This window comes from Pinus tabuliformis, chromosome 9, assembly GCF_031772625.1.
Source record: "Pinus tabuliformis cultivar Carrire ecotype Pingquan chromosome 9, CPIR1, whole genome shotgun sequence".
NCBI lineage: Eukaryota > Viridiplantae > Streptophyta > Pinopsida > Pinales > Pinaceae > Pinus > Pinus tabuliformis.
In genome coordinates this window covers 1822262996-1822277391 of record NC_142307.1, presented here as the reverse complement: position 1 = coordinate 1822277391, position 14396 = coordinate 1822262996, and positions in this window count along the sequence as shown.

Genomic DNA, 14396 nt, shown 5'->3' with positions numbered 1-14396 from the left:
AGTCTATTTGATGATCAAACAAAGTACATGAAACATGTTAGAAGTTTAATTTTTTTAACTACTACTAGACCTAACATTACTTTTGTTGTAGGGATACTTTCCAGGTTCTTGCATCATCCTTGTGAAGGTCATTGGAATGAAAAAAAAAATAGTATTGAATTATGTGAAGGGCACTCAATATTTTTGAATCAAGTACTCCAAAGTTGCATATTTCCATCTCGCTGGATATTCAGATTTTGATTTTGATTATGATAAGGAGAATGGAGTCTCTACTTCTGGTTATTTGATGAATTTGAGATTAACAACCATTATTTTGAGGTCACACAAGAAATTTGTACCTACCTATTCTACCAACGAAGTTAAATATGTTGTAGTAGCTCAAGCCACAAAAGAATCATTTGGCTTCACAAGATACTTGAAGACTTGTGGGAGAAGCAGAAATATTCAACTACTTTATTTATTGATAATTTTTTAGCAATTCAGTTGGCCAAGAATCCAAAGTTTCATGATCAAAGAAAGCACATTAACACAAAGTATCATTTGATTCGACATTATTTAGAGGCCAAAGTTATTCATTTGACACGTTTACCTACTTCAGAACATATAGTAGATATCTTCTGCAAGGCACTAGGATGAGAAAGGTTTGAAAAATTCATAATGTTACTCGACCTGTCAGATTTCCCTTTCGGATTCAGGGGGGCATGCCAGCTAATCCTTTGGGATAAATTGTAACATTAGTATATTAAAATTGATAGTTTAGGTAGTTTTTTGTTTTAGAGTTTAGAAAACCACCAACAATTGTGATCTAATAATTGTGTTTGTTTGTATAAATACTTGATACTTTCATCTAATAAGATAACATTTTAATTGTAGAGTTCATTAGGCCTGTAACACGATGTGGGTGTTCGATATAATGACGAGTCAAGCTAGATTAAGGTGTCGAACAAATAATATAAGATGACCCATAGAATAATGCAAGTTAAAAACAACGAAGTGTCTTATGGCTCATATAAGAAGTTGAGTCACACAATGAAGGAGGAGTAAGTTTAGGTCAACTAAAGTCACATTAAGAAGATGTGGAACTGGGGCAAAGGATTAGATGGAGGTGCGAAGGAGTCAAGAAGGGTGACTCAGGTTTGTAGTCATGCATGACCTAAGGTAAACTTTTGTACCAACTTGATAGAGAAGAAGGGACCCAAAATAGGGTGGTGAGTGATCCAAGTGAGGTCTATAGGTAGGGAAAGTTTTATGGTGAATAAGATCTAGGGTTTTTTTATCTTCAAAGACATGAACGAAGCCTTTTGTCTCAAGGAATATTTGTACATGAAATTTTTAATAAAATAAGAAGGTCGGAGGGCCATTCAATTGAAATTATGCATGTGTATGATGACTTTCATGTTCTCTTAATGTCTTTCATATGATGTTCATGATTTTGTTAATGAAATAAGTTAATTGGAATTATTTTACAGTAATATTGCTACTCTATGTTGATGAAATTTTGCACTCAATATAATATAGATATTAACATGAGTAATATATATTTTGAGGCATAGTCTGGGTGAATTAGCAGTATGCTACACTAGGAATCTTTGAAACACATCAGTGTTCCATGCTCAATGGATCGCAGTTCATAGACAAGGCACCTTGTGGCTGTAGGAGGCCTTTGGTTTGTGATAACTATGGAAGAAGATACAATAAAATCTAATGGAACTTGCATTCTTTCTAGTGCCTTAATTTTTAAATGTAGACTAATAACCAATGAGAGGTCTGGTATGACTTCTTCATATCTCCATTAGAGTTAAAAATTTGACCATTCTAGACTCTTATTCATGGTCCACACATGACTATCCCATTTTTCATGAGTAAGGGGTATCATGTACCATTCTCTCGAACCATGGTAGTCAAACAAGAATTAAATGGTTAGAAAATTTCAATAGTCATCAATCCATAATAAACATCAAAACACTTCATGATACATCTCAACTCGCTAAAATTTAAAATGTGATAAAAAATGACTAAATTACAACTTTATTTTGAATTATTACTACTAATATAATTATAAAAAAAATTAATATATAAGTTAAATATATATACATTTAAATAAGCATAGAAAAAGATCCTTAACCACAGAGATATACCACACTTTACCATGGAGATTCTTAATCTGTAAATAGGCTTTGTTACAATACCATGACTTATCAATACACTAGTAAAAAATGGTTAATTAGTTACTAAAAAACTGACCAAAATTTGCATATAAATGACCATTTTTTAGTCGGTGACCAATAGTGGCTAATTTATAGTATCATATAACGCGACCAATTTTGAGTTGTATTTAGCTTAGTCATTAATTGGTTGTCTCAATTTTATCATCTAGTAGTATATTTAGCCATATTTGTTTTTATTATTTTAGTCATTTATTTAGTCATTAATTGTCACAATTAATGACCAAATACACAACAAAATATAATATTACATGATCACCTGAGAAAACCAATTAATGACCAAAGAAATACGACCAAAATGTTGGTCGTGTTATAAGATATTGTAAATTAGCTACTAATAGTCATATATATGAAAAGTTTAGTTGTGGTTTGAAACCAATTAATGACCAAAGAAATATGACTAAATTTTGGTCGCGTTATAAGTTACTATAAACTAGCTACTAATAGTCATATATATCCGAAATTTAATCATCATTTGTAATCACAAATTCATCATTTACAATAGTCATTCATATTTTTCTAGTAGTTTCATATTCATTATATAAACGATTCATTTAGTAGTTTATTTCATTTACTTTCATTAATAATCATTATAAATGATTAATTTAGTTGTTGTATATTCATTTATTTGTGTTCATCATTAATCAATATAAACTACTAATTTAGTAGTTTTAGATTGAGTTTATATGTCCATTATTAATCAACATATATTAATTAGTATTATTTTGCAACTAAATTTTTAAAAAAATGTCATACAATGTGCATGTTCATCTAATATGAAAATGAAAAGTTGCATACATTAATTACAATAGCAAATAACACGAAATACAATTATAAATAAATTCGACCATAAATTATATTATATGAAATTTAAAGTATTACAATACGAGTTTCTAACTTAATATTGGTTAGACTACAATTTACACATGAAATATTGTTTCATCACTTCAAAACATTATCATTATGTTGTGAAGGCATTGTGGGTGAATTCACTAACTTCAAAGGATTGACCATCAGTGTGTATGTATATGTCTCATGCACGATATTGACTTTAAGGGTATGACTAGACGAGTTCTCTTCTTTCTCACTTTTTGCATTTGTCGCTCTAGTGTTATTATTATCCTCTTTCTTCATTTCCTTCTTGGGTATCATGTGCAAGAACGGTCATACTCTTGTTTTCTGCCATATTCGATAGCTTCAACGACTGCAATCGAACAACTATCACAATCACATATCTCAATCACAATGTTTATCATTACCAAATCTTACAAGGAAAAATCCCATATCAAATAAGTAATAGTTTTGATGTCAAATACCAAATGTGACTAACCTGATAGCATCCAATTACTAGAAGTTTTGGATAGCTTCGATAAAGAGACATGAATGGAATTTATTTCCACTACATCTCATTTCATGTACACATTTAGCTTATTTTCCAGAAGGAAAAGACCATACCCTAATAGAATCCTTGCTCACAGCTGCAAAATATTCTCCACTTGTATACCAACAATCTAAGTGCAAAAGATTTGTATACCTCTAAAATAATAAATATATTAAAGAAACTAATAATCTCCAAGCCCTTATTTATCTAAATCCAAAAAATGTTTACAACAACTAAAGATATTTCCATAAAATATTTAAAAAATTATAAGATACAAACATCACATGTGGAAACTGCAAATACCTTAAGTAAACCAATTTAAGGAAGATTAAAAGAATCAACAAACTCAGAATATTCATCCTATATTACTTAGAAGTTTATCATGCATAACAACATATTGAATGTGAATGCAAGATAACAAAAAACATATCTATAAGGAATGCAAATTGTGTTATGTCTCAACATAAAAAATTGAGACAACATTTTCAGCAACGACTACAATAATTCTGCCAACTCTTGTTTGAAATCTCACTTAACTCATACACCCGTGTGAATTAAGTGAAATCAAGAATAATTCTTTCATAATTTAATGTGTACAACATATTATATAACATAGTGCATTCATCATGATTAATTACACAAAGATAAAAAACATATACTTTATAAATTATCCACCTTAAAAGTTCTTGTGGAAATGAATGATCTCAATGAATAGCTTGGTTGTAACAAATAACAATATGTTAGAATGATTTGACCTATCTAATACAAGATTTGGGAGCAACCACTCTTTAAGAGAGAATGCCCATTGAGTAAATGCTTGGATGACATCAACTTATAATGACCATCCTCCACCCAAATCTATTATCAAAAATTAAAATAAAATAAAATTCAAATGCTTGCATGTGCCAAGAAGGTACCAAAGTATCCCAATCAATGAAAGCAATAGCAAGTGCTAGATGGCTATCATCTAGAAACTAGTGTACTTAGAATTTATTTAAACCAAGGTTAGTATTTCTGAAATGGTAAATCAAGAAAGAAATGTATTTTCATATTGAATGGAAGATTTTTCTTGAATTTATAATAAAAGAAATTCTAAGATCCGGAGGAAAAGAAAATTCTAAGCCCATTATGTCACAAAAATACAAGAGAAAATGAAAAATCCAAGCATCATTTTGTGAGAGGATGAATTGTTCGTCTTAAAAGTTTAAGAGGACAATAGTATTAGAAAGTTGCAACAATATATCAAATATGTTGCTAAGATCTCAAGAAAACCTATCATGCAAGGCCCTTGATCATTAGAAAGACACAACAATATATCATATGTGCTACTAAGATTTGAAGAAGACTTATCTTGCAAGTCCTTAATCGGCATTATTTGAGACGAGGTAATTGAACCATCTTTTAATTTTTAAAGATAAAATAATACTTAACATCCAATTACCAAAAGTTTTGGATAGCTTGGATGAATGACATGAATGGAATCTATGTCCACTACAGCTCAGTTCATGCACCCTTTCACCTTCTTTTCTAGATTGAAAAGACCATACCCTACTAAGAATCGTCACTTACAACCATAAAATATTCTCCACTTGTAACCTAGCAAACTGAGTGCACAAGCCTTGTATGAATATTAAATAATAAATATAGTAAAGATAATAATAATTTCCAATCTTTTATTTATCTAAATCTAATAAATGTTTACACCCATCGAAGATATTTCCAAAATATATTTAGAAAATTAAAATATACAGACATCACATGTGGAAACTGTAGATACCTTAAGTAAACCACTTTAAGATAAACTAAGAGAATAAAAAAACTCAAAATATTCATACAATATTACTTAGAAGTTTAGTGTGCATAGAAAAATGGACTAAATGTGAATGTAAGGTAACACAAAACATACCAAAAAAAATGCAAATTGTGCTCAGTCTCCATATGAAAAATTGACACAACATTTTTTGTAGCCACTACAAGAAGTTTGTCAACTCCTGTTTGAAATCGCACTTGACTCATTCTACCGTGTGAAGTAAGTGAAATCAAGAGCTTATGAATTAGACTGAGTTACCTCTAGAATTTCAATATCAAATCAAATATATTCAAATTTGATTTGGGTATATACCATACATTTATTAATAAAAAGCAAAAGATAAGCCCACATCAATACCTCCAGAGGAAAAAAAATCAAATTTTAAGCCCCACACTCATATTTTTATAATTCATTACAAATTTCATAACAACTAACCTAAATCATCGCCAAAAAATACAAGACCCACTAGAAACCCAACAGTTTGCAGAATTTCCATACCTTGGAATTGCAAGGTGTAATATTTTATTAATTCAAGGACAAACTCATATATTGTTATGTACATTTCCATTAATTCAAAAGTTTGATACACCATTTCCTTACACTCATTTAGTTTGAAATCTAAATAATGTGTTCCTAATAATGGACCATGCTTGGCACCTTCGAAGAGAAAAATACCAACAAAAAATTGATATTACTCAACCCAAAAAGCGAAAGGACCTTGCAGTTATTTGAACCAATATTTCAATGACAGTCTACAAGAAATACAATTACATGATCCCACCAATTGATTTCTGGCTCTATCACCATGAGAATTCAAATTTAAGTGAAAATGGTTTCATCCAATCATTAAAGGTTGTTCAAAAAATGTGATGAGTTCATCAAGAGAATGAACACAAATCTAAGGAAAATATGCAATTGGAGGAATATTCACAAGAAAATATATTAATGACTCTTCCCTAGGAATACATGTTGATAACTTATAATCTATGTAACCATATTCCATCACATTCAATTCACATTTTCTATCATCCCTACTCAAAACTTCTTTTGTCATATCATCATTTATCTCACAGTCTTTTCCATCACCTTCTCCTTTCACTAGAATCCCCAGACCATGACCTGCCCTTGAATTTTCTAAGCTTCAATTATTCCCATTGGATGCATGTGTTGTAGAGACATCTTTCTCTAAAAGAGAATGTGTTGAATTGGCATATGAAACAACCCTTTTCTCATCACATCCCTTCTGATAATGGACCACGCTTAAAACCTTCCAAGAGAAAAATGTCAACGAAATGTTGATGTTAGTCAACAAAAAAAGCATAAGGACCTTGTAGTTCTCTCAACCAATATTTCAACGACATACTTCCATCAATTCATTTCTAGCTCTATCACCATGATAAATCACATTTCAATGAAAAGAGTTCCATCGAGTTGTTTAACATTGTTTAGGACTTATGATGAGTTCATAAGGAGAATGAACGAAAAGATAAGGAAAATATGAAATTCGAGGAATATTCACTAGAAAATATACTAATGTCTTTCCTGGGAATACCTATTGATAGTTTACAATCCATGTAACCATATTCCATCACATTCAATTCAGACTTAATTCTTTCATCCCTACATAAAACTGCTTCTGTCATATCATCATTTATCTCACAATCTTGTCCATCTTCTTCTCCTTTCACGAGCCTCCCCAAACCATGACCTACCCCTGAATTTTCTAAGCTTCCAGTATTCCCATTGCATGAATGTGTTATAGATACATCCTTTTCTAAAAGAGAATGAAGTGAATTGACACATTAAATAACCTTTTTCTCATCACATCTAGATGATCAAAGTGAATCACATAGAAAATGTTGTGCAATATCACCAAGCATAGTTTTATTTGCTTTCCAAGTCTCTTCAACAATTGAAGTTGCATCTTTAGGACACTTAATTTGTGATGAGCCAGAAACTATTCAGTTTACTTAAGTATCCATGGATTTCTGTGAAACCAAATCAGATCTTTGATTTCCCAAACCACCATAGGGTGTTGCAAATATCATTTACTCATTCACATGGAAGATATTAGCATAATTGATTCTACTTTCCTCACTAGCAGGTGAGTACATTAATGAATTTATCAAAATTTCATTACTTTTTACATTTATTAGTTATATATGATAGATGTAATGAATATGCACACTCAAAAATCCATAATGTACTTCTACAAAAACTTTTGAAAACTTTAGGGTAGTTGAAATTTGAAAGAAAACTTAACAAGCCCATAAATGAAAAACAAATGGAAAAAAAAAATATTATCTTTATACCTGAACTAGGGGACGGTGTGTCTTGCAGTATACAGTCTAAAAGCCAGCCATCAAACTCAAGATATTCATTTCTTTGACTAGTGGTGAAACCTTAACTATTTTGGTATCTAAAATATTTGAGAAAGGTAGCAGATAGTTATCTTTTGAATGGTCAAAATGTGGAAACAAATAAGATTTATGCTCATGTGTTGCACGATAACAAGTATGTTCATTCTTTTCTTGAAATAGTGCACCACTAGAATCAAAATATGGGGAATTTCAACCCATTGTGCCTTCCTTACTTAGCAATTTTATCCAACGATCACATTGTGGAAGATTTTCATAATGTTTGTCAAGTATTCCTTAAGAAAGCTACAACAAATGCATTCTCCAAAACATACAAATGAAATTTTGTTTGGTTGAAAATAAAAAGGAACCTACAAAATCAACTCTCATCAAAGAAAATTGTATAGAGGTTATGACAATTCACTCTCCTCTACTTGTAAAAATCATAAAAAAAGAAATAACAATCATGACCAACAATGTTAAGCAGATTCCTATTGCATGTGTATGCAACATGTGAGAGATACTTATCCTATGATGAAATCCCTGCAAACTTGTGTCATGCTTTTTTCGTCCATAATTAATCTATAACCAACCTAGATCCATCTTAACTCCAAATCTACGAAGCACTGAGAGGGATCAAATTTCTTTTCACTTTGAAAGAAGTTTGCATCTCAAGAGATTTGATCCCCCTTGGTGCTTGGTAGATATGGGGTTAAGATGGATCTAGGCTACTTTAATTTCCCCCTTTAAATAGGCTATATTCCACATCAAAACCATGGGGGTCGTTTTTGTTTTTATTGTTATTTTATTTTTGTAGGGTGTCTTTTGTTATTTTTATTTTTCTATTTTATTTTTACCGAGCTAAAATGTTTACATTCCATCACATTAAATTTTTTTATTTTATTTAATTTATATTTATATTTACAGGACATTACATTACGTTACAACATCTCTAACACACTGACCACCCAACAGAGTAATTACATGGACTAAAATTCATAGTAAGAAATGCATAATGTGCTCTGTATATATGTTATAGTATTAAGCGTACCATCAAATTGGCAAATACATCATATCCCATAGCCAATTGAGGATTGGCACATCCTCGTAAGCCAAGGCCTGTAGGGATAGTTAAGTGGAAGCAGAGATACTAGACTGTAAAGTGTAAAATAAGTTACATATGTCTAATTTTGAATTTCAATAGACTTGCATGAAGATATTTAACTCCTATGGCGTGGATTCACATTTTATGCAAATGGGATTTACATTCCAAGAATTTAATAATGATTTGGCTAATTTCTTGATTTTAGAGGTTATGTAACATTAAGTTCTCAATAATGTTAAATTATGGTCACAAATTTCTATTGGAATAATAATTGTAACATGTACCATTAGCAAGCTTGGTGTTGAGATTATAAATAAAACTTTTTTAAATGCGAGAAGCTTGTTAAATAAAGGTCTTTCCATTCTAGTTGCATATCCTCATTGGGGCCGCTAAAAAGGTGGAACTCCTATCATTTTAATACAAGTAAGCAACCTTTCTTCTCATTGACTGAATATATGAAATTATTAATTGATATTATCAGAAGAAGATGAACATTCCATTCAAATAAATGTTTACAATGTTTAATCCTTGGGAAATGAATACCTTATGGAATCAACATATCTTATGAAATGAGTTGATGACCTGTATATAGATGTGTGACCTCTTATAATGTCAGAAGAAACCTACCAAACATTGTTCTTTCTTAGATGAGGATGTGTATCACTAAAGAAATGTGAAGGCCTAGATAACTGAATGAGATAAAAGAATATGTATTGCTTCAGATATACCTGTGGTTTAGCACCACATCACTTTAGAAACAAAAAATAAACAACCCATATACTTACTTTAATCTCTAAGGTGCCAAGTCCATTGTCTACAAAATTGGCCCTCAAAGAGGTTATATCTAACCATTGAACTCTATCTTTCTCTTCAAACCACCCTCCAATACTTCCCAAACAATCTTATCTTTTGCATAACAACATTTTTCCACCAAATCATATTTTTATATTGAAATATGATAATATCATAGTCATTTAAGTTAATGAAAAGTCATTAAACCTGAGTTACTTCACACAATTTTACAATTTTCCATATGTGGCTATAAAAAATGATGAATTTATATGCAACTTGACAATTAATTCTTGTACATTACCTCTGAAGAACCAATTATAGAAAATGAGGCTATAAAATTAGGGGCCTTGTGCTTGTCAATAATAGATGGTCCTGCCACATATTCTGGATCTTTCATTTTGCCCACTGGCATTGAATTATCTACAACTAAGGGAACTATCAAATCCCTGTGAGAAAGATTCATTTGAATAAGTCCTATGAAGGAAGGTGTTTTCTTCAATGTTAAACCCAATGGGCTAGGCTCCTCCAATGGATTTCAAAGAAAGAACTTGAGAGTGTGTTGTGCTAGTTACAGGGCTCCCTTGCTAATTCACCTAACATGAAATAGAAACATAAGTACATAAGATAATAGTTGGTAGCTACAAAAATTCTCTAAGGAAATCCACATCATGCAAAGCCCAAACAATGTTTTGTAAAAACACAACTTTATGAAATTCCTCAACAATGCCAATAACATATAAAGGAACATATAATTATTCATAATTATTGATACCTTACAAAACATGCTCATAGTGATTTAGTTACAACAAACAACACTATGGCTGCTAAAAAGAAGTGGTCACTATATTATTTTTCTTTGATTGTTTGTTAAATGAAATCATTATGTTTGATGCTTGGCATAAAGAAAAATTCTTTTGGTTCAACGAAAATATTGTAATAAAGTTTTTATATTGGATTTAAAATTTGTATTTTTTGTGAAGTGAAATGACATTTCCTTTTTTTGTTCTAAAAAGAGCTATAGCCTATTACAGTCATTTCCATATTCAAGTACTCCAACAAGAACATATAGATTTAGAGGTTTGGTTTCATACATTGTAGATTAAACCACTATGTTCATGGAAAAATTGATAAAGTGTTGTGTATCCAATACATAACAGAGAGTTTATATTTTTGAAAAGTTTCCATCCAACTTATTGTTTCTGGTTGTTGTACCTTAGCAGGATTTATTTTGTAAGAGAGAACATTGATCACACCACAATATGATAAGTGTTGTAGACATGTTAACATAACAATTTATGACATACTGTAGGCCCCATGTCCAATGTTGTATGGTTCTCTACAAAAAAAATTAGGGATTTAAACGTCATGTACAACATATAATTCCCCAATCCTTTCATTCTTCTTCCTCTTTTTGTGTTTCCACTTTCATTTTGAAGTGTCAATGGTATCTTATTTTCTATAGTGACAAATCAACCTTGAAATTATGTGATATGTTGTACTAAAAATTCTTTTCTAAGCAATATGTTGCACATGTGGACCTCTATCAAAATGACCTCTGTCTAGCATGCACTCAACTCTGTATTGGGAGTGTAAGATGAATTGCAAATGTATAGGTGAACTAGAATCAGGTATGGTGATTGCACATTCAAGGATGAAATGTTTCCATCTAGCACATCTATAGAACTCGCACAGTTCACCTGAGATCACTTTGAATCCTGTAGAACAAATCTCATGTCTATCTTCAATTCATTTATGCTATGATGAATCTCTGAAGGTTTATCTTTTTCATTGAGTAACATTGAATTTTTCCTACAAAAAAGTTACCCTATGCGCAATCACCACATCACCTCCTTTCATAATTTCCTATTGATTAATATTAATGTCAAATCTACCCAAGTAAGCTCTCACAATACTGATTCTGATTAGCATTTTGTTGTTGTTCCAATAACTAATCCACTAATATTTCCTGAAGTGTTGTTGTCCCATTAATCTCTATCCTGTATGAACTCTCTCAGCCAAAAAATTTTTCATGACATTCACACCATTTATTTCCTCATAAGGTAAATTCTAACAATATGAATGATGCTAACAATTGTTAAGGAAAGGGTTTTAAAAATATTCACCTACCAATAATTGAGGTCAATCCCATGACCTTTATTTGGTAAAAGAATCAAAAACATCAGTAAAGACACTTAGAATCCTACTTCAAATATCAATTACATTGAAATAGGTACATCCAAATATCTAACTCGATAGTGTGCTAGATTCTGGTTGGTACATTAGCCAACTTAGGTAACACCATGGAATTTATTGATCACATGTCTCTGTCCATACCTTTATAAATTCCACGTATTCAACCCAACTTATATCTTAAGAAATATCCTACTCTAGCAGGGGTATGGAATGGCTTGAATTTTGACACTAAACCTGGAAGTTCCTAATTCATCCAGTTCGTTTGGTTTCTTCTCTCCACCAGTGTTTTGGTTTCTAATGAAAGTACTCCACTTATGAACGCTATTGTCGCTAACACACATAGACCTTAGAGTGAAATGGGTATTTCTCCCATGATAATATTATTGCATATTCTCACACTTTCAAGGCTTGCCTATGTGCCATAATTCAAAGGTAAGTACCCACACTTGGAATAGAACTCAAATATGTTGTGTAGATACTTAACCCAATTCCAATTACAAAAGTATTTAAAAATTGATGAATAATAGAACTCGAAGTTTTTGTACTACTACTAAACTCAATTCCATACAAATAGAGATCTCAAAGAGTTAAAAATGAATCCATGGACCATTGAAGAGTTACATTCAAAGTTTAGTATTTCAATGAGAATATATGTAATACACCAACCTTATATATGAATTCATAAGAAACATCTAATAAACTCTTTTGGCATCTAGATTTTAATGTTTTAGTGGAAATGCATGAAGCATTGTATAAACATAATTCAATCTTTTACGAGATCCATTCATTGCTTTACAAAAGGGAAGAAAAACAACTAGCCAGAACTGGGTTATGGGTAAGACTCTTGATAAGAGGAAGCAAAACCATAAAATAAATGATATTCTTTGTAATATTAATAAGAAATGAACATGTATGGAAGAGTAAAGCTATCTAAGTCTGGGAAAGACTAAAAATATTAGCCTCACAAAAGAATAGAACTCAGACCACCTTTGACAAACAAACATGTCAGTAGAAATGTCAGCAAATGTTCTTGATCTAAAAACCATATTAAGGCATGAGATCCTCGTATGAACGTTTTGAGACATACCCTTTGTGAAAGCTGCGTAATAGGAAAGGAATTTGATAACAGAAAACAAACCCATGAAAGGAAATGATATTCTCTGTAATCATAATAAGGAATGAACACATCTAGATTATCAGAGTTATATTAGTGCGAAAAAAATGGGATATAACTCAGATCACCTCTAACAAAAAACAATGTTAGTAGAAATATGATGGAGGAGCATTCAGCTCAACATCATTATTATATTCTAGTAGACATAGGGGGTCTTATCTTTCAAGGAAGTTGGTTTCCTAAGTATGGAATTAATGTAATTACTAAGAGTTTGAGTGATTTTAATGAGAGAAGCTAGAATAGGATTTAATTGAATATTGTGAGGCATAATTGTAAATGTTCTCGAATGTAGGAGAACATGAGAGATTTAGGATAGTTGAGTGATGAGAGGATTGAGAATTGATTGTAAATCTTAGATTATGATTCAGTTCATGATTTTATGGATTTGAGAGAATCCTTAGGGATGAGAAAGATATTTTAGGATTTTGTTGAGAAGCTTATGGATCTAAACCAGGAATCGGTTTTAGAATCCCTTTTTGTGTAAATGTAAGCCTAAAAGGCATAGACAGAGGGAATATACAAAGAGAGAGAGTTAAATAATTAGATAGGTAGAAGTGTTTGTAAGCCTACGGGTAGATGATGTAATAGATGCCATTAATTAGAAGATCAAGTGAAGGAGAGACAAAGAGTCTCATTATGTAATTGCTTATTGATATATATATATATATATATATATATATATATATATATATATATATATATATATATATATATGCACAGAGATTCAAATTCCAATTTGTATAAGTGTGTTATCGAATATTGAATGATGAATGAATGAATTAGCATATTCTGTGTAACAGAGAGTTTCCAGTGAAGTTCGGCGATTACAAAGAGAAATACATGAAGAGGAGGATCATAATGGATCATTGAATCCATTAGAAAGATCAAAGCCAAAGCTCAGGAGGAAGTGCGTAGTGAAACAACGAAGGTATCAAAACCTTGAAGAAACCTAGAACCACAGAAACGCTGAAGAAATAGCATAAAATCATAAGGAAACAGAATAGCAAAGGAGTAAAGTGTCAATGCACAACAACCATTGGACCTCATAGATCAACAGTCATCACATGGTGGAAGAGCGCAAAAGATAACCAACGAAGAAGTGGTTTCGTAATAGGAAGTGGTATTTCGAGTAGCCTCAAAACCATAAGTGGTAAAAAGGAGTAGTCACCCGATTCCATTCAGTGGAGTACATGTAGTACAAGGGTGGAGAGACGAAACCGCTTTATCGGGCGGTTAATACCCGTGTTTGTTGTCCACCCGAAATCTCTGACAGCCGTTGGATCAAGCATGTTAGATCAATGGTGGAGGATTGTCGTGCAAGTTGTTGGTCAACAATCAAAGATTGGAGTAACGCAGCGT